The sequence below is a fragment of the Podarcis filfolensis genome (genome assembly GCF_964270895.1).
Source record: "Podarcis filfolensis genome assembly, chromosome: 13".
NCBI lineage: Eukaryota > Metazoa > Chordata > Lepidosauria > Squamata > Lacertidae > Podarcis > Podarcis filfolensis.
In genome coordinates, this window is record NC_139615.1 from 28375622 (window position 1) to 28401268 (window position 25647).

The 25647-nt window shown below is 48.0% G+C and overlaps 1 protein-coding gene across 2 annotated transcripts in view; it reads left to right on the forward strand.

Moving 5' to 3' along the window:
• Positions 1 to 25647, forward strand: part of RARA (retinoic acid receptor alpha) — a 188310-nt gene that overhangs the window by 11998 nt on the left and 150665 nt on the right. Inside the window, exon 1 of one of the 2 annotated variants that reach the window (XM_083583146.1) lies at positions 16912 to 17156. The exons of the other annotated variant lie outside the window; for it this stretch is intronic. The gene's annotated coding sequence lies outside the window, so the exon portion shown is untranslated. Of the gene's footprint in view, positions 1 to 16911; positions 17157 to 25647 lie in introns of those variants that run through there. 2 annotated transcript variants of the gene reach the window in all.

Below are 25647 nucleotides of genomic sequence, written 5' to 3' on the forward strand. Positions count from 1 at the left end.
CTGGAAGATTAATCAAATCATGGCTTAATTATTCCCGGGCCTTTCTAGTGAACTGACTGGGGAAGTAAGGTCTATCCATACGTTGGGCTTCAAAATTGTGAGACTTGTCAACCGAGGCTGTCTCTATTAAGCTAGAAATACGCAAAAGAGTTGTCTCTGAGCATATATAGAGTGTTCTTCTGTTGACTCGGAACATCAGCCACTTGGACATTGTGGGAAGCTAGAGTTGACTTGCTGATTTTAGGGAATTGAGCTTGATAGCGGGATTTAGCCCTGGCACATTCAACCTAGTAATAAAAGAACATAAAAACGAAAGGGCCGTACTGAGAGACAGCAATATCTGAAGGTGTGGGAGAAAGTGGGTTGATGTTGTGATAAAGCAGAGTTGCCACTGGGTGTCGCCATTACTCAGTATAAGAGAGAACTGTTTTGGGGTAGACACCCTGGGTGTGGACATGGGTGAGAGCGCAGAGTGTGCTGGACACATCAAGCACCTACCAACCAACCAACATGCGGTGCGATGTCCAATTCTTAAAGAGCACACCTCCTCACCCCCTCAGCTTTTCCCTCAAGCCCCCCAAGCTGGCATCTGATCTGGGGTACCATTGCTATGCATCTCGAGAGTGTTGTTTGGGGTTCCATGGCCTCCTCAGGTCACAGTGGACTGAAACCCAGGCCTGGCTCCCCTTGCTTCATGTACCAGGTCCACCCCGCCCCTTCCCGCTGGCAAACAGCTGATGTCTCCCTGACCTTTCGCCAACTTGGCAATGAGCAAAGGTTGTGGCTTGGAGCCTGATTGGAGCGGGGGCACTGGGGAGATTTCCTAGCCAAGGATTAACTAATGGCTGTCCAGGCGGAGGAGGGGGGAGCCCTTTTTTCAAATATGACAATCCGGTATAGTCCCTCTTTCCAGGAATGTGAGGCTTTCTCTTTTACCCATCAGAAGTCCCCCAAATTTCCTGGGTTTTCAGAATAGTTTGCCTTGAGTCACTTGCTCCCCACCCCACCAAAAAAAGCCAGCCCTTGCTCTAGCCCAATAGATCACATTTCCTTTCCAGGGGATTCGGGAAAAGCCCCCTCCGTTTATATTCCCCCAGGATCATGAAGTTCCAGATCTGTTTCTACAACTCCACGTCCTCGGGGGAAGCAGAAGTAATGCCCCCAGAATCCTCCGCTCTGTCCCCCTGGACAGGTATTTCCAAAGGTCCCAAAGGTGACTTTGCTCCCAGGGTCCTTTGCTCTTACCGATTCCACCTACTCCAGAGCACTCCCAAATCCCAGCTCCTGCATGCTTCGCTGTAACCCATTATTCCGCTTCTCTCCCAGAGCTGCCGGGAGAACCCAGGAGGAGTCCTGGCTGCTTCTTCCCTCCCCAGATGAGCTGCGCGCGTTCCCTCCACACCCTCCACGACTAAGCAGATAACACCCCCCCAGTGGCTATTTATAGTCTACGGTCCCTAGTGTGTGTGTGGTACGTGCTCGGCAGCATAAGAGGCTGCCACGGAGGGAGGGAAACGCGCGCCAGGTTCAGATCAGGATTCTGGCCTCTTCAGGGAGCATGGCTTGTGTGCCAGCTGCTTGGCACATCCTCCAATCCTCCATCTCGTTGCTATGGAGACTGGCTCTGCCCTGGGGAGTCCCCGGGCAGCGCAGTGCCTCTTGTGGGGTGAAAATAGAGGTGGGGGTGGAGAGACAGTGGACTGGAGTGGGGGGCGCCGAACACACACTTCCTTTCCTCCAAGACATCCTTAGTGAGACGATCTTCCTGAGGTGTGTTGACAGTGGGCACTAGTTAGGGCGAAGAAGGCCCTTCCTCACCACCCTCGGTCCGCCCCAGACGCCCTCTTCCTTCCTGACGTTCTTGCTTACATCTAGTCCAGGGGGTGGCACTGCCTGGCAGCTTTTAAGCATCAGGGTTGCCCTCTGTGAAACTCAGCAGGAAGGAATGGGATGGGGAAAAGAACTGGAATAAGTTGGCTATGGCTCCGGCCTACTTCTGGCCTCTCTACCTGCTTCCGTACAATTGGGCAACAGCCACCACTGTACCTTGCGGGTAGGTAGATAAATCTATAGATTCCATAGATAGCAGCCTTTTTCTTAGGAATAACAGCTTTACACTGAGTAGGCAGGGGTACCCAGGGCTGGCGAAGGGAGTCGAACCCGAAAGTGCAGCGGCAAGATGGGGAAACCATAGTTTCAGAACCAAAGCAGCTTTAACAGTGCTAGGAGAAAGGGAAGCAAACTGTTGCATTCTCTGGTGGTGGTGGCGGGGGAGAGATTAAAGAACATTTTTCCATCTCACTTCCTGCTTTTAGCCAACAGGTTTAAGGGGTGGGTGAGTGGGGAAACTCAGTGGCAGAGCGCATGGTTTCAATGCACAAGAATCCAGGTTTAGCCCCTGGCATCTCTCGTCAAACAAGGATCTCGGGTAGCAGGGATTTCTTAAAATCCCCTTTCGCTGAGACCACTGCAAAAAGTAGACGCCACTGGATTACGCGAACCAACGGTTTTTCTCGTTCCACTTGTTTCCAAATGCAATGTTGACCCAAAAGGACAGGTTTTCTGGTGTTGTCATAACCTGATAGTTCCAACTCACATGAAGCCATCCTAAAAACAACACTCCTTGAGAGTAGAGGGGGAATCTTGCTACAATTGCACACATTGGAAAGGCCCAGGTCACATTACCACAAGGTTTTGTACATGGATTCAGAAACATCAGCTGGTTCAGCATCTGGTGGTCAAACTTGGGGTGGTTAGATAGACTGAATATATTTTGCCACTACGTAATTACCCTAACTTAGCAACCAGCATGGTTATGGGTGCAAACTGGAAAATGGTAATCCAAAATGGAGTAGGACAAGGGTATCTGAAGGACCATCTTCTATCTTGGATCTGCCTGCCTGCTGGTCATTAGAGGCCCTGATGTAGATTGTGGAACACCTTCTCAAGAGACACTTGCTTGTGGCTTATTCTTTTCTCTTTTAGGTGCCAGATCAAATCTGTTTTATTCCCTCAAGCCTTTGATAGCCATTCTGGTATGTAGTGGTTAAGAATGCTGGACTACGACCTGGAAGATCAGGGTTCAAATCCTCCCTTAGCCATGAAGCTCACTGGGTGACCTTGGGCCAGTCACTTTTTCTCAGCCCAGCCCTACCTCACAGGGTTGTTGTGTGGATAAGATGAGGAAGGGAAGAACCATATATGCCACCTTGGGCTAATTGGAGGAAAGGTAGGGGTATGAATGGGATAATAAATAAATAAATGTAAATTTTGACATCATGCTTTTTTTACTCTGCTGCTAGACTTGCGTTCAACTTCAATTGTTCTTTTTCTTTCTTTCAAATATGTATTTGGGTTAGCTGTTGTTTATTTTGAACTGCCTTTTGGGGAGAACTAGTGGAAAGGTGAGGTGTAAATATTTTAAATAAATAAGTAATAACCAGGGCAGCTTATGTATAAGAAAATAAAATGGAGCCATGAATTAGTGCCATCCTCAGAGTTACTACTACTGCAGCCAAGCTTCTGACCCTGTGCGGCTCTACTTCACTTTGTTCGCATTTCCAGACTATATTGCGGGTGTGGAGAATACCAGGGCCGCATTCATTCCAGGGTAACTTTTCAGGGGCCACATGCCCAGTGCCAGAAGCAAAAATGGGTGGCACAACCAATGTTAATTCATTCACACACCCCTCTCTATCCTCCATCCCTGCAAGTGAGAAGTATTATCAGAATCCAAAGAAACAAAACTCTCAAGGGGGTTGCAAAGCAGGGCTGGTGAGAAATGTGGCCCAGGTAAAGAGGCCTAGAGAGCTGCACTTGGCCCTCACCCCACCCCAGTCCCTATGCCTTCCTACCATGCTGTCTTTACTGCTTTGCTTTCAGGCAGCCCCTCCGCCCTTTTTGCGCAATTGCTGTACCCCCAGAGCTTGCTGTATTCGGAAAGCATGTCTTTGTTTGTTATTGTGGAGTGCTCTTCAGTCTTGTTCTCCCGTCTTGCTTTTCCTTGCAGCTGCTGTGCCCCTTGAGGTGGATTGTTATTTTCTGTTTTAAAGAAAAGTGGGAAAGTGGCTCGGAAGTAGCGGTCTGTGTGCAAGGCGATCCTGAGGATCCATAGCAGAGGAGGGTGGGGTTTGGAGGTTTGTTTGTTTTTAATGCAGATTCTCAGTTCCATCTGACTTACCCGTTATTATTACAGCACACTGCTTCATGTCCACTTTCCCTCGCTCCATCTGCCTCTGTCCTCAATTCTCTGTTTGGTTCACCCAACTAATCTTCTTCCATGTTGGCCAAGGCTGACCGATCCATGTATTTGTTGCAAATTAGGAATGTCTTCACCCCCCAATATTTCCCAACACTGATTGCAACAACAACAACAACAACAACAAAATTCAAGTTCAGACCCCTCCAATTCTCCTGCCACCTTCCTATGTTTAGACAGGGCCTGAGGGGGCCTAGGAAATTCCTCCAAGTCTCTTTTCAGCCAGGCTCGCTCGCTCCAAAACCCATGCTCTTGGGAGATAGCAGGCTGTAAATTTAAAATTAATTAATGAAATGGGCCTAGGTGGGCCTAGGTACCTAGACCCTGCCCCTAGCCCTAGCCTCCTCTTCTGAACTTTAGATCCCGTTCTAGTTGATGATAACACTCTACAACCTTGCCTTGCAGTTATTACTGTGTCTACCCCGTTCTCCTCAGAGCTCCAGCAACGTTAGCATTTAGTTTTAATTTACCCAGTCCTTCCCCCCCACCCCCCTTTAAAATTTCCCCATTAGTATTTCATACAGACCCTCTCCCATCAGCATAGCTCACCAAAGCCCTCCAAATTGTAGTGGCGGTGGGGAGGGACCCAGAATATCTGCTACACGCGCAGCCCTAGTGTGTATATGGTGGAAGGGTGTGTGTTGTGTAGGGGGTTCTCTTTGTGGCCAAGCCTGGTGCAAGCTGGCTGACCGCAGGGGAATTCATCTTCCCGCCATCCCCTCGGCTCCCGTTTCTGCCGCAGTGCGTGAAAAATCGATGGCGCAAATTGATTCACTCCCGCCGGCGGCAAAGCCCTCCCACCCCACTCCCCCCTTCCCACGGGAACTGTTAATCAATTCCCTCACCAGAAGCTCATAAACAACTGTTCCCTGGAGGGGAAATATGTTGGGGGCTGGGGTTGCAGATGGAAGGGGGAGGAGGCTGTGGAGAAAAGACACCCTGCCTTGCCCCACAAATTTGTGTATGGATCAAGAGAGAAATGGGGGCTGGCTGGTTTGGTCTATGAGGCACAAGCCTAAGTGGGGGAGCGGTGCTTGGGCAATTGGGGTGTCATGTGTGTGTCCCTGTGGTGAAATTGATGGATATCTGGACCAATAGCCAAACCACAGTGATAGAGACGGAGAGGCCGCATTCACACCATATATTAAAAGCGCTATGAGACCACTCTAAACAGTCCCAAAGAATTCTGGGACCTGTAGTTCATTAAGGGTGTTGAGAGTTGTTAGGAGGTCCCTATTCTCCCTTCCCAGAGCTAAAATTTCCAGAGTTCCCTGTGAATGCCTCCCTTGTTCTCTTAGGATGGCAATGGCGCCCACCTGAGAGGTGGTGGAACTGAGTTCCAGTGAGTTCCAGCTGCAACCCCCCCCCCCGCTCAGCACCCTTGGCGAACTGCAACTCCCAGAATTCTTTGGGGGAAGGCCATGACTGTTTGGAATGGTATCATCACAGTGAATTGAATATATGTTATTGAAATGATCTTAAGAGACTTCAAACAGCTCAATTGTGGGACCGATTGATTCAAAGGATCATTAGAAAGGGTCCTCAGTGAGCAGCACATGTCAAATAGCAAGGAGTACTTTGTGTGGAAAAGCACTGGGAAAGACGAGAATGTTTGGCTGTTGTACTAAACCGAAGTCAGGGCTAGGAGTTCTGCTGTTCTGCTCCTGTCTTGTGATGTTTGCAAGGCACACTGTTGCCTCTAGCAAGGATTGAGGAGCCTACGAGCCTGAACTTCAGCCTGCCTCTTCTGGGCTGTTTGGTCCCCGATTAAGTGGGCAAGAATCAAGCGCAACCACAGAGAAGCTGCAAATGTGCTGTATTGTACACCGGACTGCCAATATTCCGTATTCTGGGTTTGATTTATGGCACAGTTGCCCCCAAATCTGAGTACCTCTGGGCTACATCATGCAGAACTGTGACTCCCTGCCCACTCCTGGGGCTTCAGCCTAGCAAAAACAACGCTATCTGTAGGGAGAGCCCTCTAGCTGTTGCTAGGCAACACTGAAGTTGTGCCTCTCCCTTCCCCTCTACAACTGGTTGGTAGACCCCCACGGTGATCATGGTCTTCTGTCCCCCTCTAATGGTGGCTACTCACCTGGACAGAGAAACATAGTTCTGCCTCTGTTTCACAGTAGTTTATAAACAGCAAGCTATGGTACCCTGTTTCCCTTGGAACGGCCCTCGCTGTGGCCCCACAAGACAGCTGTGGCCCACTGTCCTTCTGGGTTGCTAGGCCAGACACAGCAATGCTTTCCTTTCTACCTCTAACCGTGGCTTATCTCTGTCTCTCTCTCTTTCTCTGATCTCCCTACAGCCTCCACAAATCCCTTATCTGGACCCGGGCTCCCAACTCCAGCCGCCGCGATGGCATCTGCGTCACGCCAACCTGCGCCCAGCCTCATCGTGTTCCGTGTGAACGCAGAACGTGGCGAGGGTTGTTTCGGGTGGTGTGAAGAGCTCTGGCCCATCTGCCTCGTGGGGGAGGAATCCCCGCGTTCCCCCCCCCAACAAACCACCTCGCAGTTTCCAAGAGTGTCCCCTCATTTCTCTGCGCCTGTGCCAGCCTCTTCCTCTCCATCCTGTCCTCCCCTGCCCTCCCCTTACATAAGCTGCACGTGGCGATGTCACCGGCTTGGCCCAGATTTCTTCTGACAGCAAGCGTTTTCCACACGGCTGGGCTTGTGCTGCTGCTGGAGGAGCGGCGGTGGGGGATGGGGACCCCGAGTAACCCCCTTCAACAAAGGAGAATCTAGCTCCCACCCCTTGCCGTTCTCCAGTGAGGAGTCGATTCCTGGGGCTGCGGTGGTACTTGTATGTGTGCTAAAGCAATGTGTGCTTCTTTCCTTCCTGCGATATTGTGATATACAGTGGTACCTCTGGTTACGTACTTAATTCGTTCCGTTCTTAACCTGAAACTGTTCTTAACCTGAGGTACCACTTTAGCTAATGGGGCCTCCCGCTTCCGCCGCGCGATTTCTGTTCTCATTCTGAGGTAAAGTTCTTAACCCGAGGTATTATTTCTGGGTTAGCGGAGTCTGTAACCTGAAGCGTATGTAACCTGAAGCGTATGTAAGCCAAGGTACTACTGTACCCAGATTTGGGGTGTGGGGGTTCAGGGCAGGCCCATAGGATAGGAACAGGGAGCGTTTAGAAGGATGCGAGTGCTTTCAAACTACCGACTTCTCCTGCTGCCGCTGAGTCTGATGGGTGGCTGCTTTTGGAGCCATCACTCACGACTTCACAGGACGGTAGCAGGAGCAGGTCGGTATCCCTCCCCATATTGCTCCCAGCTGGGCCACGGGCCCCCATGCTGCAAAAGGGGCAGCGGGTGGGCGGGGAGGACTACTGAGGCTCCCCCCCCCCACACTTTTGTGTTCACTCCTTGTCCCTGCAAATCTATTCCAGCTGGTTGAATTGTGTTTGGACTCCAGATGGAACCAGGAGTTGCCAGTTGCTGGCGGAAGTCGGCAGGCTGTGTTCCCTGGCTGGCTGGCTGCAGGAGACTTGACAGATAACGTTCAGGGGCTGATGCAGTCCTGTACCCCCTCCAAGGAGCCTCCCCTGCTAGCTTTGGGTTGGTCTCAAGTTCCCATCAGGAAGCTAGAAGAGGATGAGCTGCTGCGGCCAATCAGATAATTTCAGCTCTCTAAGGGGGGATCACTACTATATTCTGGGCTAATTGTGTCAGCCCAGAATGTGATCCCAGCCCTTAATTTGAGAGGGAGCAGAGTCGGGGAACTTTTGTGAGTGTCAGGGGGTTACCCCCAGGGTATGAGGAATAATTGTAAGGGGAAAGAAGGGCCTCTGAGCATGTGGAGAGTGCAGTTAAGTATTCATAGCCTACTTGGTTGAGTTTAGGAGAAAGGGCCTTCAAGCAGGAGGGAATGACTTTCAGAGAGGCTTGGGCCCCAACAACCCTCTCTTTTCCCTGCCCAGGATTTGGGATTTTTTTCTTCTGCTGGTGGAAGAATTGTGTGTGAGTGAGAGAGAATGAGACAGACACTGATTGGGATCTATTAACTGTCTGCTTACAGTGATCCCCAAGCAAGTAACGTATAGTTTGGCGAGAGTCATCTCGGTCCAGTCGGAGAAAACTGGTTGCTGTGTTCAATCCTTTGTATTACAACTGATGTTTTCTGAGGAAAGACCTTTAAAAAAAACAAAACAAAACACACCCTAATTTAAACCCTTCACCTCCGCCTCTGTCCAATATCTCCTAGATCACAGGGATGTGCTTGCCCTGGGATTATTGCTGGCAGGGTTGGGAAGGGGCAGCAGCACACACATCTGGCAAACATTTGGACCATTCCTAGATGCTGAGCACATGGTGTTGATGGATGGATGGGCCTGGGGAGAGGGGGCTTGCACTGCAGAAGGGGATTTAGTGTATCTGTCTGTCTCTGCTTGTTCATTTGGGATCTCTTTCCCTGCTTCCTGGGAATAAGCCCCATTTCCCCTCCCCCCCAGCTGTTTCTCATCTTGGGAACCCAGTGCAAAAATATGGAGGGTGCAGTCTCTGAGGCAATGGGGTCTTTTCTGTATATTTGTTTCAGTCTCTTAAGATGTACTAAAGCACTCTGTCTTGGTAAGTAAGGCTTCTGGGCTCTTAGAAGGAAACAGAACTCTGTACCAATTTTCGCTACAAAGGGAGAAGACAGCGCTCTGCATTCCTTTACTCTTTCCACTGGCATCCGTCACAAAATGGAAGCTAAGTCTGTCACATACCTAAGATCATATTATTATGCAAATGTTAATTAGTTCGGAATAGCTAGCTCATTTTGACTCTCTGTTTGCAATCAGTATCAGAGTTGGGATGCACAAAAATCCACAATTAAGCCTTGTAAATAGCCACTTGCCTGGTCACCTATTGCCGAGTAAGGTTCTCATATAGCGATGCTACTCAGGACTGGTTACTTTTAGTGCTATCAAGTCGTTGCTCTGTACTTACATGTGGAATTGCAAGTGCGCTTCCATACCTAGGCGGTACATGGTATTTTTGTGTGAAAACTTGCCACTATGTTCCATCCAAACTAGCGAGTATGAGATACCTGTTTGTGGGGAGCAAGTAGCAATGCAATCATGTTAGTTTATCAGGCTGTCCGCTTTAAAATTTGCACTAAAATGCTATTAATTCAAGTGTGCTATTGCAAAAACACCTTAAGATATCTTTAATGTAGGTGAAAAAGCATTTTAGTGCAAATTAAGAGAGATTTAAAACACTACTTAAAAAGTACTTAACCGTTTCCTGAAGTGGCTATAGGCTTAATCACACAAAATGTCACTGCACACGTGAGAAAAGGTTTAAAGCAAAAACAAAAAATGGAGAGTAGCGCTTAGTTTATTTATATCTGCAGATGTCAGGCTACCATTCCATTCTTTTTTAAAGTGACTGGTACAGGTTGTAAAAAGTGTGAGTAAATGAAGAGTGAATATTCCAGAGTAAATGGCTAATGCAAAAGCACCCAAGGAGGTGACCTGGGCAGGGAATCTTTTCTAGAGTGGAAGAGATTTGGTTCCATTCTTCTTCCAGGCAAATCGTGTAGTAGGCAGACTGGCTGGTAAGGTTTGTGGGCTGGGCCAGTAAAGTTTATGGACTTATTTGCAAGTAAAGTCCATCTTGGGCTAGTAAAGTCCATGGCCTTATTTGCAGAACTGCCGTAAACATGCGCAACAGCAGGTCAGCCCTCTTACCTTGCTTCTTGACCACACTGACTGGGAGTAGGAGAGCAATTACAGGGTGGAAGAGGCAAGGGACATGCTAAGTGAGAGCTTCAGTATGAAGGCTTAGGAGGAGTGAGAGCCAGGATGGAAGTGCTTTTGCAGCAGAGGCCAGCGTAGTGTGTTAAAAGGCATGGTGCTGATGGGCATCAGCATTCGCCTTTCCAGAGGCTGATGGTGAGCCAAGAGTCCTCTTCTGCTCCAAGACGGCTCTTTTCCCTCTTGTGGGAGCATGAAGAAGAAGAAGACAAGCCGTTCTTACGGTGGTTGTTCTTCAAAAAAATACTTTTCATTCTTATTGTTTTCGGCAGGGGGTCGGGGTGGTAGTTACTTGAATATAAAACAAGGGCTTTCTGAAGGCAGGAATTCTTTGCGATCTGGATGGGGAGGGTGTGCGGTGGTGGGGGGACGGCGTCAGCGTGGGGGGGGGTGGGTGTGTTCCAGCAGGCTCTGCTCTCCAGCCAGCTGCCCTCTGCCTGGGCCCCTCTGCTGGCTTCAAAGGGTCCCGGAGGCCCCTTGCTTTGTAGGAAAAGATAAATCTGCCACTCTCCCCTGGCTTCGTTGGGGAAGGAACTTGAAGGCTGGGCTCCATCAAGACTGACAACCCAGCTTGTAGGGGTGGGGTGGGTTAGCAGGGTCTTTTAATTGGCTGAGGGAAGAGTGGCCCGTTCTGCTGGGATCCAGTTGCTTGTGGGGCGAGAAACGGATCACGAAACCAAGCAAGAGGGAAGAAGTTGAAGTGGGGTAGATCAGTATTGGGTGCAGTAAGTATGCACCAGGGAGGTTAAATTAACAATAGGGACACTATGCCTTCAGGGAGGAGTAGATTAAGAAATTGTACTCTACAGTCTTAATACTGGATACGATCCTAGAAGGATTTGGAGGGTTGCTAAGAGGATGATTAAAGTACATTTAAAAGGCTAGATTAAAATGGCCCATGCCCCTCTGTTAGATAAGCTGGTGCATCTGCCTCTGAGCGGTGAGAGAGCCATAATTTAAGAGCATGGCTATTGCAGTTGCCGCTGAAGCCATTTGAACCTGTTTGCTGCGATTTCCGGGTTTGGAGAGTTTTGTGCCAAATCTGAAATCTGTTCTAGGATGTGCAGACTTCAGAATTTCACCTGCAGAAAAGTGGAACTGCAGTCCTGATCTCATGCTTATAGAGATGAGTTTGCTCTCAAAGGGGAATCAGACATACTGAGACCCGTGTGGCTACATACCGTGTTTCCTTGTCTGTATGCTCCCTCCACCCTGCACCGCCACACACAAAAGTTTTTCCCCTGTTACACCACTGCTTCTTTACAATAATTAATTTCAGGTTCTGCAAGCATGGTGAGTTAGGTCATGTGAAAGCACACTTTGCATGGTTTGAGAGAAAGCACGTGTTGGTCTGATAAGCGCCTGGTCCCTTTGGAACTGGAGATCTGAACTACAACGCTCATCCTAGATTGCAAAAATAATATTCAGAATATATTAATGCTGTATCTTTAATAGCAAGAGGATGGGCAAGAGGTTTTTTTTTTTAAAAAAAGGTTGCCTTTGGGTTTTAACACGTGACCATTCCTTAGCAAATGACCCACCATTCCTTCCCTTCCCACTGCTCATTTTAAATATACTCTGATCAATATCTCGAAGGGGGAATAGATTTTGAGGAACTCACACTGAGTCAGGTGTCAGAGGGCCAAGTGAACAAGTAAGTGCTGCTTCTTAGCCATGTGCTGCTCAAGCCTTCCTAGTGTCCAGAGTTGTCACAATTTGCCATGGTGAACTTTGCTGGTCAACGAATACTGTCCAAGGTTCTTGCATGTCACCCCTTGAGCTGAATTTGGCCAGCTGTGTGCAGCAGCATGGAACCCTAGAGCAAAGTATGTGGAAAGGCAAGTCAGATAGTGTATTAGCTGCAACCAGAGGAAGGAAAAGCAGCCAACTGCAAGAATCATGGTGGTTGCGTAGCATTCTTCTTGTTCCTGCCTTCGTGGGGCACGAGAGGTAAAGGAGGGCACAGCTGTGTGCTCACCCAAGGGGAAGAGGAAAGAGTGGGGTTGCATGAACACATAGTTTGCTCTGAAGGGTCTTTGTAGAGTAAACAAGTGTTATAAAGGGGAATAGAGGGGTTCCCCCATTAGCTACCCAGCACTAACACGTAGCACAGAGGTTGGAGGGCCTAGCCCCCCACCCCATCTGTCTTGCCTTGAACACAGGGATAAATGGGTTGTCGCTGCCTCCTAGTTGGATCAAGACACACCTTGGCAAGGGTCTTGCGCCTTTCCTGGCAAAGATCTGTGCCTCCCTAGCGACTCCTGTTGTGTGCTCTGAAAAACCATTACGCTAGACCTGAATTCCTTCCCAGAACTGGGGAGGGGGAGCAGGGGGAAATAAAACCTAGGAATCCTAGCTCCCAGACCCCATCCCTGTAATGCAGGCAGACCCACTCCGGTTTGCTGGCCACAGGAGCCAAATGGATCTAGCAAAACGCTCCCCTCCCCAATCTTGGAAAAGCATTGCTGTTCCTCATCAAGATGCAAGATGTCCATTTCAGACCATCTCATCTCTGTTTCCTCTCTCTCCCCCTCTCCCCACCCTCCCCATCTTGACGCCCAGAAACTCCCGCCTGGGACTCCAGGCCATAAATCAGGCCTGGACTGAAGGGGGGGGGGAGAGACTTCCCCCTCCTGCTTCTCCTCCCCCTCAGATCCGTTTCCGGTCCCTTTCTGGCAATTAATATAAATGGACAGCAAGGAGCTTGGCAAAGGAAAATGCAGCCTTTGCCATAGTGTGTGTGTGTGCGTGTGTAACTGGAGTTTTGAGGGGGAGTTGCTCCTTGTGCAGACAGTTTTCTTCTGCTTCTGGCAAGGACAGCCAGACCCACCCCTTAGTGCAAGCTAAGTCTTGGCTTTGGGATAGCTTCAGAGCTAAAGACCCAACAAAATTGATTTCCCATACATACAGTTGTTGGTTTTTTTTTTAAAGGGAAAAACAATGCTTTTGGTTCTGATCCTGGGATTATTCCCATTTTGCGGGACCCTAATTAGGTTACCTTTAGGCCCCAAAAGGTTGGTATCTAAACTTTTTTTAAAATGAGGATATAATTTCGAGCTTAGTTGCGTCAGTGCTCATTCCTGGAACATTGTGCTGGAGGGGGGAAAAGAGAGACTACCTTTGAGAGCAAGTCTTATTTTCTGCCTGGTTCAAGAGATTCTGCTGTTCATTCTGCTCCTGTGTTTATCAGGCCCAACACTGGGTCATTAGGCAAAGCTAGACTCTACCCCAGTGGTAGGGATCCTCAGGCTCCCTCAGGGGCTGAATCCTGTACGGGGGGAACCACCTGAAATCCAGCGCTGATCATCCTCTGTCCCCATAAGCCTCTGTTCTGTGACACGCAACTGCTTTGCTCCCAGGCTCTGTCCCATGAGAGTCTGGCATCAGATGACCTGGCAATCTCAATAATGTAAGCATTTCCACAACTTTGAGAGCTAGGTACAGTTCTCTCCTATATCTGATAAAATTTCCTTTTTAGAGGAGTGGTGAGGAACCCTTTTTTGGCCATATCAGTGACTTGATACAGATGTCCATTGGGCAGCGTTCTGTGAGCTCAGGGAGTTTGGCTCCGTCTACTCATTGCAAATGACCGAACTGATCAATATAGTGCAGATAGATGTGGCAGAATTTCTTGCTCTCAAGTGGAAGCTGATTGGATGGAGTCAACACTAGAGCAATAAATGATGCGGATGCACCAAGCAACATCCTCTGTGTATCATGGAATCATAGAAATGTAGAGTTGGAAGGGACTACGAGGGCCATTTGGTCCAATGCAGGAATCTTTTGTCCAACGTGGGACTTGAACCCACAACTCTGGAATGAATGTTTCAGTTCACAGAAACTTGCAATTAATTGATTAATCAACTTGTGGCATATTGGCAGCTCCCTCACGGCACAGCAGCATCCCTTGACATACAGGTTAGGAATTTTGGGTAAGCAGAGATGGGCATCTCTGACACGTTTCTGGTAGATACCTAGGGACTTGCTGGTTGTTTGGGATTCTGTAAAAAAAAACCCCACACTACGCTGGGCTGAGTGGATTTTCATCTGCAAGACGCTTTTTCTTAAATGTGTGCATAATTCAGGATCATGTTAACACAAATTAATTATGTCTTAAAGTGTGAAGAGATTCTGAGTATGCACTCTTGCTTTGTAAATTAAAAACCAATCTTGGGGATTTTATTTTTTAAAAAACAAAGCATGTGGACAACCTAAGACTGAAGTCTGCTATCTCTAGTATAAGAGCCTTAACTTCTTGGGCTGCAGAGAACTGAATGCTTAATATAAACGGTTGGAGTTCTCTTAGAAAAAGACGCCACGTGGATTTTAAGCCTGGGCACCATGACCTCAACTGGACTTAATTGAATTCATTTTGATGTCCCTGCACGATTGCGAGCCTACAGCTGTTTCCCAGTGAACCGGGGATAGAGAACAGGTACCTGCTCTGCAGACATATGGCTTTAGTAGAGCTGGGCTTTTAGATTCATTGTTCCTTTAACAGAAACTCATTTCAAAGTTCAGCCTTCCCTTCAATTACTACCTTGGACAAAATAACCAATATAGTTGGATCTTTTATTTAAAATTTGTGTGCACTTTGTGGGGGTAATGTTTTGGTTATTTTTACTGCTGGATTTGATTTTTTCCATGCTTTTATTTTATTTTATATTATTATTATTATTATTATTATTATTATTATTATTACACTTATGCCCCACCTTTCCTCCAAAGGAATTCAAGGTGGCATACACAGTCACTCCTTTTTATCCTTTGAGTTAGGTTGGGCTGAGAGATTGTGACTGCCCCAAGGTCACCCAGAAAGCTTCATGGCTGAGTGGGGGATTTGAACCCTGGTCTCCCAGGCCCCAGTCCAACACCCTAACCACTTTTTTCTTTGGCAATTTGATTTTCTTCTTCTACAAATGCATTATCTGTGCTTCTCCCCAAACAGCTCATTCACATGCCATTCACAGGTACCTCGCTTTCCAGGATTGCATATAGTTCAGTTGGTAGAGCCTGAGACTCTTTAATCTCAGGGTTGTGGGTTCGAGTCCCATGTTGGACAAAAGATTCATGGGTTGGACTAGATGACCTTTGGAATCCCTTCCGACTCTATGGTTCCCTTTGCAGCCTAATCCAAAGCAAGGCTCTGCTGTGGAACCTTACAATTTTCCTTTTTAAAGAAAAGCCACCCTCAGGCTGCAATCCTATCCTCATGGAATAAGACCAGTTGAGCTCCATGGGGCTTCCTTTTCATGTAGGCATGTATAGGATTGTGCTGTCAGTATCAGAACATGCAGAAGCAGCGCAAAAAGTGCAGAGAGCATGTGTGCTTCCTTATTACCAGTGCCGCACAGGTGACTTACCTGCGGCACCTCCAGGCACTAAGGATGGCTGGAGCTGGTGGGAGTTTGGAGTCTGGCAACATCTGGAAGGGCACAGGTTAGCCACCTTTGCCAGAGGGCATATACCATGGTGGCTATTTCTCACTTTTATAGCTTGTTTAATGCAATAGAGCAGGGGTCAGCAAACTTTTTCAGCAGGGGGCAGGTCCACTGTCCCTCAGACCTTGTGGGGGGGCCGGACTATATTTTTTTTTGGGGGGGGGGGGGAGAATGAATTCCTATGCCCCACAAATAACCCAGAGATGCATTTTAAATAAAAGGACACATTCTACTCATGTAAAAACAGGCTGATTCCCGGACCATCCGCGGGCCGGATTTAGAAGGCGATTGGGCTGGATCTGGCCCCTGGGCCTTAGTTTGCCTACCCATGCAATAGAGCAACGTTTATTTAATTATTCTTAACATCCCTGGGTGGAAAAGTTGCTCCTTGTTTTACAGGGAGGGGAAATGGATGCTGAAAGAGGGATTTCCTCCAGTCTACACAGGGAGTCCACAGCAGAGATGGGACTCAGTCATAGTCCTTCCACATTCAAATCCATCACTCTTGCCGCCCCATCGTTCAATCACAGCTTGAGTTAAGGGAGACAGCCCAGGTCAGAGGGTGTCTCATACGCAGCCTCCATGCTGGTGATAATAACAGCACGTTTATCTTCCAAAAACGGTCTCATTCATCCTGCAAAGTAAGCCAGGGCTGTTGTAATTCCCACCCCACACCCCATGTTGGGACAGAAAAGCTGGGACAGAGGCGGGAGATGTGAATGGGGCAGTTATCTGGCTCACAGCTTAGCCTCTTAACAGCTGCCCGCCACCTTCCGTGGCACCCCGCTCTTTGGAAATGTTGCGCTTCCTTTCCAGAAGTTGCAACTTCTTCCTTCTGCGCGCTTTCCCTGGGAGTTAAAGGCGCAGTGCCCAGGGCTGCGCTGCGGCGATCCTCGAGAGATCCTATCCATATCTCCTCGCGAATCAGGGCAGCGATTCTGCAAATCCCCACCCACCCACGTTACATGAATTAGCAGACGTGGGCAAGGCTTGCACCGTGCGCCCCAGCTGTGGGCATTCATTGCAGCCTTCGGAAGCCAGTTCCGCGGAAGCCCGCGAGTGTTGCTTCCGAGTAAGCGCCGCCAGTCTCGGCTGAAAGTTCCGCTCCCCCCTCCCTCCCCGTCTCCCAACAAAGCCGGAGACACTTCAAAGGGTTACTTCTCCTGAACCGCCAAGGGCAGCTCTTCCACCCTACCCCGCCCCCCCTGCATTCTCCTCCCTCCCGTCTCCCGCAGCAGCGCCATTGGCTGGGAAAATGGAAATAGGCGTGGCCCGGGCCCCCTCGGTCTCCTCCCCCCTCGGTCTCCTATCCCCCTCCCCTCCCCGCCCCATCCCTCAGCCCCGCGCTCCAGTGTAAAGTTTCACCCAAGCACATGACTGGCTTTAATGGCTGCTGAGCGCCGGGGCGCGCGCCCTGGCCAGCACAACGTTCCATTGCCTCCTCCCCTTCCTCCTCCCCCCGCTGCTCCGTCCCAGTCCCCGCACGAGCAGGGCTAGCAAGCAGCTCGAGCAAGCAGTTCGGTGCGACTTTGCAAAGCTGGACGCGCAGGGTTGCCTGTCTTTCCTGGTCCTCGCGGGAAGGAAGGCTTCGCTTCTGAGTCTATCGCGCGCAAAAGGGGGGGTCGGTGGAGAGTTTCGTGCGCGTCCTAGAAGCCGAGAAGACGAGCGAGGGGAGAAAAAAAAGGGAGACCTGCTTCCAGGTAAGAGATCCAGCGTGAATACCCGCCTCCCTTTCTTTGGCAAACTTTGCTCGGGGTGTGTTTGGGAGACGGTGGGCGTAAAAAGGAGGCTTGCTTGCGTTTTCTTTTATGCGCGTTAAGTTGCGAGAGGGGGCAGGGAGTCTGTCCGTGTCTCTCTTTTCTTTCTTTCTTTCTTTTTGGGCTTGTTTGGTTCCTGCTAGATTCCGATCGAAGTCTAGGATTACACTGCAAAACCCCAGCCGCTTGCCTCCTCCTCCCTCCTCCTTTCCCAAAGTTGTGTTTTGATTCGGAGAGGATCGCCCGTCTTTCTCTCTTTCCCCGTCCCCTGGCACCCCCTCCCTCGCCAATGACATCTCTCATCCTCGCGTCACCCCTCTGAACTGCAGCCGTTGCGCTGAAATCGGATGCGCTCCCCAAAGTAATTTTTAAGGGGCACCCTCCTGGCGCAAGTTGCTAAATCCGGAATTGCTGCCTTAGTTTGGCGAGCAAAGCTGCGGGCCTGATATTTCGGGGTGCCGTTTTGAGGTGTGTGTGTTTGTGTGTGAATTCTTCAATTCCAGTTCCACACACACCCATCCTTCTCTCCATGAGGCTGCTTAATAAAACCAACTGTTGCTTCCAGTAGCTCTGGCCAGCTGTCACTGGGGCTGTCCGCTCCCCCCCCCCAACGCCACCGCCTGCGACAAGGGTGGAAGGGAAGAGGTTTCCCTCTGATCCTATAAAGCCCCACGTTCTTCTGGAAACGCACCCCTATCCCCCCACCCATTTTCTATTTCCGTCTCTCCTACTTTGACTTACTTTCTGGAAGAAACGTTTCATGTGTAAATGGGGGGGGGGGACGGACACCCCATGCTCTGGTCAAAGAGGCATCCCAGGGTTTAGGCTGATGGTTCTTCCTGACTTTCTCATCACTAAGTGCTTTTGCAGCATCTCCCATTTAAGGTTGCTTTTTTTCTTTTTTTAGAGGGGGGAAGAAATCTTTGGACGGGTTGCTGCACATTCATTTTTTAAAAAAATCTGTGAGCCGTGTGGATCTTTCTCTCTTTCCGGAGCTTGGGAGAAAAGGCTGATATGTGCTGTGTGCCACATGTGGGTGTGGTTGGTGCTTCTGGTGCCTTCAGAAGTCAGCTTTGCAGTTCGCTTTATATTATTAGTGGGTGGCGGGGGTTGGGGGTGGCAGCAAACCCAACCACCACTTCAGTTTCGCCGCCGCCCCCTTTTCTTTATTTCAAGATAACTGTCGGAAGAAATGCCACCTCCCTCGGCACGATGGCAGTCCCTGTCCTTTGCAGGGAATCTCGGTGTCCAAATAAAAGACAGCAGAGCTAGCGGCATCCGCCTTGCCAAGCTGCCAGCGGTTGGTCGACCCGTGGGTGGAAAAACAAGACCGTGGCTTAGCTTTCAAGAGGACGTTTCCAACTCGGTCTGTGTTTTTGCAAAGTCTGAGCCGTCTTGTGGGTGTGAAATTGGAGCCGTGGCTCTTGCATTTTTGTGCCCAAGTCTCCATAGCTTGGGAGATCCAGTCTTGCGGTGGTGTTGCTGCTGCTGCTTTGGGACTTGGTGGCCAGTTGGGGAGTAATTTTTGTGTGCATCTAGTGCCCGATGGGTGGCATTGTGCAGGTCTACAAAGAGCGCTTTTGCAAGGTGGCTTTTGCAAAGGGTGTGAAGAATAGCTTCCTTGGTGCCTGGGTGGTGCTTTGTTTTCTTGAGGTGCTCAGCGGTAGGGTGCGAGCCTGAGGCTGGTACCAGTTGGCTGCTTTTCTGTTTTAAAGAAATGAAAGAAACCAGACTCCGGTTGGGTGCTTAGCTGTCACGGAGGAAAAGGTAAACCCTTAAGAAGGGGGGAGCAGCCATCCATTGAGATGAATTATCAGCTGGCAGGACTTCAAAGTCGGGAGGAAAAAGAAAAGCATGCATAGTGTGTGGACATGCCTGTGCCTTTAAAAAATTATTATTTTTTCTGCCAGCCTTGGAACTTTGCTCAACTTGGTTGTCAACTATATAACACATCCTGGTCCCTTGAGAAGTCCAAGTTCTAATCGTGCTGCGTTTCCCTTTCAGCCCTGCGCACTCTTCATTGTTTTTTCTTTTGTTGCATATCTTAATAATGATAAAGCTTAGGACGTAGGCAGTGCTTTGGAACGTTCAAAGTGCTTCAAAGCCATTATCTCCGTGATCCTTGCAGCAGCCCTGTATAAAGTCAGTTTTGTACCTATGTGGCAGATGGGAGGCAGGAAGAACGGGAGCTTGCCTACCAAATTCTGTCTGGAGATCTGAACCAAAGGCACCTTGCATTCCTAACCACTTTCTGAAGAATCCTGAGGTGGAGGGGCTTGCTTTTTGGGGGGGGTGGTGGTTGGGAGCAGAGGGGACGGATCCAGTGGTTGAAGAATCAGTACTTCTATCAGGCATGCCAGCTTGCTCTGTCCAAGGTGGGAGATGGGTTTGGAGAGGATTTTCTCCCTTTTCCTTTCTTCCCTTTTTTTGCTTTTAACCCAGACATAGGCTAACTCTGGCCTTCCAGATGTTTGGGACTACAATTCTCATCAGCCCTAGCTAACAGGACCAGTGGTCAGGGATGATGAGAATTGTAGTCCCAAACAACTGGAGGGCTGGAGTTTGCCTATGCCAGTTTTAACCTCTCCCTCATATTGACATTCATTGGGTTGGGAATCACTGGGTCAGCTCCAGGGTTGATGTGTAAATGGTTTTTTTTTGCCCATTCTGAGGTGCATGTTGGGAATTCAGGGCCTCCCATTGTCTGCTGCCAACACCCAAACCCTATTGTTTGGGCCCGTGAGGTTTTTCCACACAAGCTCTGGATGCGAGTTCTGCTCCGTTGATGGCATTCCTTTCCACATGCTAAGTGGCACTCAAACTGCATCTTTAGGTCCCTCCAAATGTAGCTTTACACTACATTGTACAGACTACATTATAGAGAGCTGTTCTGCTAGTTCCATTCCTCCCCAATCCCATTCTTCTCTTAAAAAAAGAAGAAGAAAGCCTTCTTTTCTATTAGTTTTCAGATAGTTTGATAGGACCCAGAAGATTTTGAAACAATATGTTCTATATTTTTTTATCCCATGTGTGTAGAACAGAGTAAAGCAGTAATCTTCCAGGTTTCAGGGATCTCTTCTCCAGACAGCAATACATTTTGCTTTTTCGTGTTTCGTTCTTTAAATGAATATGGCTGAAGGGGTGTTCGAAATAAAACACGTCCCAATACAGTAGTGCACATTGCACAAAAACCTTCAGAGTCATATTTGGCACCCAATCTCCTAAGGAAGGGCCTGCATTTAGCTGTCTTGAATATGCGAGACCCCAGTGGGGAAGCAAGTGCCTTTCGAATCAGTGGGGCTTACTTCCTCATAATCCCTTCTGAGATTGCAAAAGAAACCAGCTCCTTGTGTGTTGTGCTGTGTGACCTTGCGGGATCATTTGAGTTAAATGCTCTCAGTTTATGCCAGCTATGCACTTGGTTCATACCATAAAGGCAAACAGAGAACATGAGGCCATCAAAACAGCCTTGTGGACTGGTATCAAAGGTCCGTCTAGTGAGTCAAGCACTCTTGTTTCCAATGGTGTGGCTAATAGCCAGATACTCCTCGAGGGAGCTCACGAGGAGGACAAGACTGAGATGGCCATCCCTGTTTGTTCCTGATGCCTTTTGATCAGAGAAATGGTGCTCCTAAAGTTGGATGTTCCATTTTCAGCTTTCACGGGAGGCATAGGAGTAGAGTGTGAAAATACAAGCCTGCCCAGGCTGCGCAGAAACACAAACCAAATTGGGAATGTCCTCTTGAAAAACAGAAGAAGCCACTGTCTTCCATGATTTTGTCTAATCCTCCTTTTTCTAAAGGGCGTGTTAGTTTGTGGCCTTTGTATGTTGAGGCAATAAAATCCATCAGCTAATTAATTATACGCTGTATGAAGAAACACTTCCTATTGCTTGTCTGACAAGTTTGATTGTGTGTAAAGGATATTATTGGGAAGAGAGGTCCACAACTTCTTTCCAGAAGACCCAATGCCAGAAGATCATATAGGCCTGCATATACGCCAAACATTTAAAGTACAGTGGTACCTCTCGTTACAAACTTAATTCATTCTGGAGGTCCGTTCTTAACCTGAAACCGCTCTTAATCTGAGGAATCACTTTAGCTAATGGGGCCTCCTGCTGCCGCTGCGCTGCTAGCGCACAATTTCTGTTCTCATCCTGAGGGAAAAGTTATTCACCCAAGGTACTACTTCTGGGTTAGCAGACTCTATAACCCGAAGTGTTTGTAACCTGAGGTGTTGTAACCTGAGGTACCACTGTACATTGCATCCCCGCAAAGAATCCTGGGAACTGTAGTTTACCCTTCACAGAGCTATGCTTCCCAACTTGTGGGGTTGTTTATGTGCCACCAGCTTCCTGGGTGCAGCATCTCTATCCCTGCTTCTCTTTTTCTAATTTTTATTCAAATAAATAGAAAAAACACCAGGCTAAAGATAATAATGAAGTCATAAAAGCAGGGAGAATAAAATTACAATATCATAATTTAATAATAATTGTACAAAGCTTGAAAAGGAATATGTGGCGTAAAATATATTCCGTGATGAAATGCAAGGTTCACATTTGTACCAAACATACCAAATAATAATGAATGTTGCCAAATAAATTCAAATTCAGTGAGATTTGTTATATAAATCACAAACGGCCCCCAAGCAAAAGCAAAGTCGGAGGGGTCTGCCATCCCCCCTGCTGGCACATGTTTTATTCGTCAGGATTTTTTCAGAAATGGCAATGAACATGACTTTTTTGAAACCATAGATCCATAGACTAACAAGATGTGTCCTCGCACCCTTGAGAGATCACTAGGCAAGCGGCAAACAACAGGTACAGAATTAATTATTGAGAAGTAAAGTCAGGATTGGCACTGTCAAAAATGGGTAAGAGGCACAACTTAGTGTCCAAGGTGACCTGCTTGTCAACAATAATCTCCGTTACAACCTGCTTGCAGAACTTGTGTACAAATTTACATCCCCACCACATATGCAAATATGTTCCTTGTGCTTTACAACCCTGCTAGCTTAAGGGGGGTGGGACCAGATCTTATAATATGAGCTAGTTGGAGCGGGGTTTAAAACCAGTCGTAGACGACCCCCTCTTCTGCTATTTCTCCATGAAGATTGCATTTGTTGGAATTATTTTTGGTGTGTGGGTGTTTAAACCCTGCCCTTACTCCATGAAGCTCAAGGTGATACTCTTATCTTTGTCACAAGGCAGGTTAGGGTGAGACGAGGTGGTTTCCCCCAGGACGGATGTTGTCATGGTATGGAGAGCTGAGTCTTTGATTTCCCATGTCTTGTTCTAAGTCCACCTATAGCCTGGTTGTATTTTGTGATCGCTGTGCTCTGCAGGTGAAGGGCCTCCTTGCGGGTGCCATCTTACCAGGATATCACCTATATCTGTTCCGCACAATATAGGAATCAGGGCTTCAGCGTTGTGGCACCTTCTCTTGGGAATTTGCTCCTGTTCAATATTAGATGAGTGCCATCTCTGTTGTCCTTTCGGCATCTTCTGAAACCCTTCCTCTCCCAACAAGGCTTTTAAGTAGAGATCTTTCCCAGTCTGCATCTGGATTGGAATGGTTTTTGTTTTATGTGTTTTGTTGGCTGTGTGGTTTCTTCCCTGGGCTCCTTTGGAAGGAAGGTCAGGATCTTCATTTAATAAACAATGGTAATAATGAGAATGATGGGTTGCATGGGCAAGTGTCTACAGATTCCCGTGTTAATGCCTTCATATGTGTTTTTGTCATGTGAGAGGTCTTTGTGACATTGTATTAAGTACTACTGGGTTATTATTTGATCCCGCTTGAACAGATGTTCCCGTGTGTGTGTGTGTGTGTAATATCATGATGTGGCTATTGCTGCATTTAAGAATTGAAAGGCAGTGTGGTGTAGTAGTTAGAGCATCTGGCTAGGACCTGGGAGACCAGGGTTCAAATCCCCATTTGGCCACTGGGTGACCTTGGGCCAGCCACTGCCTCTCAGCTGAACTTAAATCACAGGGCTGTTGTGTACACAATACCTTGAGCTCCTTGGAGAAAAGGTGAGATATAAATGTAATAATAAATCAATAGAAGCAAAACAAAATAACACCTGCTCATCTCCGCCTGCCAGTGCAGAACTCCATGTGTCCTGGGAGATGCTGTTTTGCATTCAGAAATCTGACTCTTTCTGGTGGTGCTGTCTGTCGGCCAGAATTCCTATACAGAGGGAATGGGACTGAACCCCTAAGTTCCTCACTGTTTGTAGTTTGTTCCAGAGGCAGCAGCCCTGTCTCTTAGGACCTTTACTACTCTGTTCCCTCCCATATGCAGATCTGAAAGGGGATACCCCATGAATGAGCAGGCAGTGTAAACAGTGAGGCAAGGAAAAGAGCTATGAGGTAGGACCCGTGAGAGGAATAAGCTATGTGTTGGGCTTCCCTGCCTTTAAATAGGGATTTGTGGTGAGGTTCCTCTGGGCGCGTCCATCTGCTTGGGTGTAGTGTAAGGGGAAATAATTCTTCTTTAGCTTTGGGAGGTTCTAGAACAGGGGTACAGAACCTGGTGATGTCCATATGTTGTTGGACTGCAGCTCCTGTCATATCTTGACCGTTGGACCTGCTGGCTGGGCCTGATGGGAACTGGAGTCCAGCAACATCTTCCCTATTCCTGGTTTAGGAGGCACTTTACTCCCATGCCAACCTGCCACTTTCATAAGATTATTTGCTGAAGCCCATCTCAAATTTGAGGTAAGAAACAACAAAGAACAATGAGGGCTTTTTGCGGCGGGGGGGGGGGGGAATGCCCACACCTCTGGAATGCACTTTTCTTAATGAGATTTGCCTAGCATGGCTATCTTTTAGACATCCCTTTTTATTTAAACAGGAATTTTAATATTTTCAGTCAGATTGCTACTAGTCTGTTTTTGGTTTTGTTTTAAAGGTTTGATTGGCTGTTTCTGCTTTGGTTAATGTGTTTTATTGTATTGCTTATTTTTTATGTTTTGTACACCACCCTGAAATCTGATACGGCAAAAGGTGCCATAAAAATAATATTAAAAAAAAATGGCAGAGGGGGGCTTTGCCAGTCTGAGCGGCACACTCAAAACAATGTCTGTGGCTTGGTTCTCGTTGAGACAGGAAACCCGTGTCTAGGAGGGTGGCCACTTAACGCTGCCTCAACAGAGAGGAAATGTGTCACACACACACAAAAAAGAGGACACAGATTTGCCTGGAGTTTGCATGTGCTAATGTGGGTGCAAATTTGTTTGTTCGTGTCATTATACCTTACCTTTTAATAAAAAATCAGCACTAAGGTGGTTCCGGCCCTTAAGTTTGCAGTCTAGTAAATCTAAGCTGTGAATCTAAATCAAATAATGTAGAGATAAGTACCACAATTTAAATACAGATGCAGCGCATCTCACCGCAGAAGCGAAGCCCGTGATGAGCTGATTCGGTCTACTCACTGGTTGCTGACTGTTGATGGGTAACTTCAAGTCCCCTCCTGCTCTCCCTTCTTCAGGCTATTTAACTTTGAAACGGACCTGGACCGGACAACCTTTCACATAGAGAACACATTTACACCAAAGGCCTTACCATGTGAAGAGTGGGCAACATGGCCACCTAGGCTGTTGTTCTTCATTCTGCAAGTGGAGGGGATCATGACACAGTATTCCTTCATGAGGAAGCCAGTGGTGGTTGGTGCCCATTGGGGCAGAATGCCCGGAGGCCAACAGTAGGGGGAGCCAGAGCCAATATCCAGCAGAGCCAGAGAACTCTAGTTTTGTCCCCTTACTCTTCCCTGCAGAGTTCTGCAAGGAAAACACGGAGATTGAGGAGAAGGAAGTAGACAAGCAGAAGTAAGCTGACCCAGGGGACTGGGTGAGGGCAGACTGAGGCTGGTGCGGCTGCCACCACTACTTCTCCTCCTCCTCTTCCTCCTTTTCCTCTTTCTCCTTCTATGGAAAAGAGCATCAATCAAATGAAGACATCTTTGAACTGAAACACATCATGACATCTGCTCCTTCAATGGCTGGGTGCAGTGTTAGAAACTCATAGAAGCTATTCTCCAAAGGGCACCTTAAACCTAGGCTGCTGTTGCCACAACAGAATGTCTGGGCCCTGTCCCCCCCCCATGATATTTATTATTAATTTCATTTCTATGCCGCTTTATATTTTAAAGAAATTCAAAGCGGTTTACAACACATTAAAACATCAAATTAAACAATCTAGAATAAAACAAGTTCAAGCTGTGAGGAAAATATTTCAGATCCTTCTCTAAGTGGCATTTTGCTTTCTCCATATTTATTTACCTACTTAATTTATATAGCTGCCCCATAGCAGAACTACTGTAGGAAGCCAGTGTGGTGTAGTGGTTAGAGTGTCCGACTTGGACCTGAGAGACCAGGGTTCAAATCCCCACGCAGTCATGAAGCTCACTGGGTAACTTTGGGCCAGCCACAG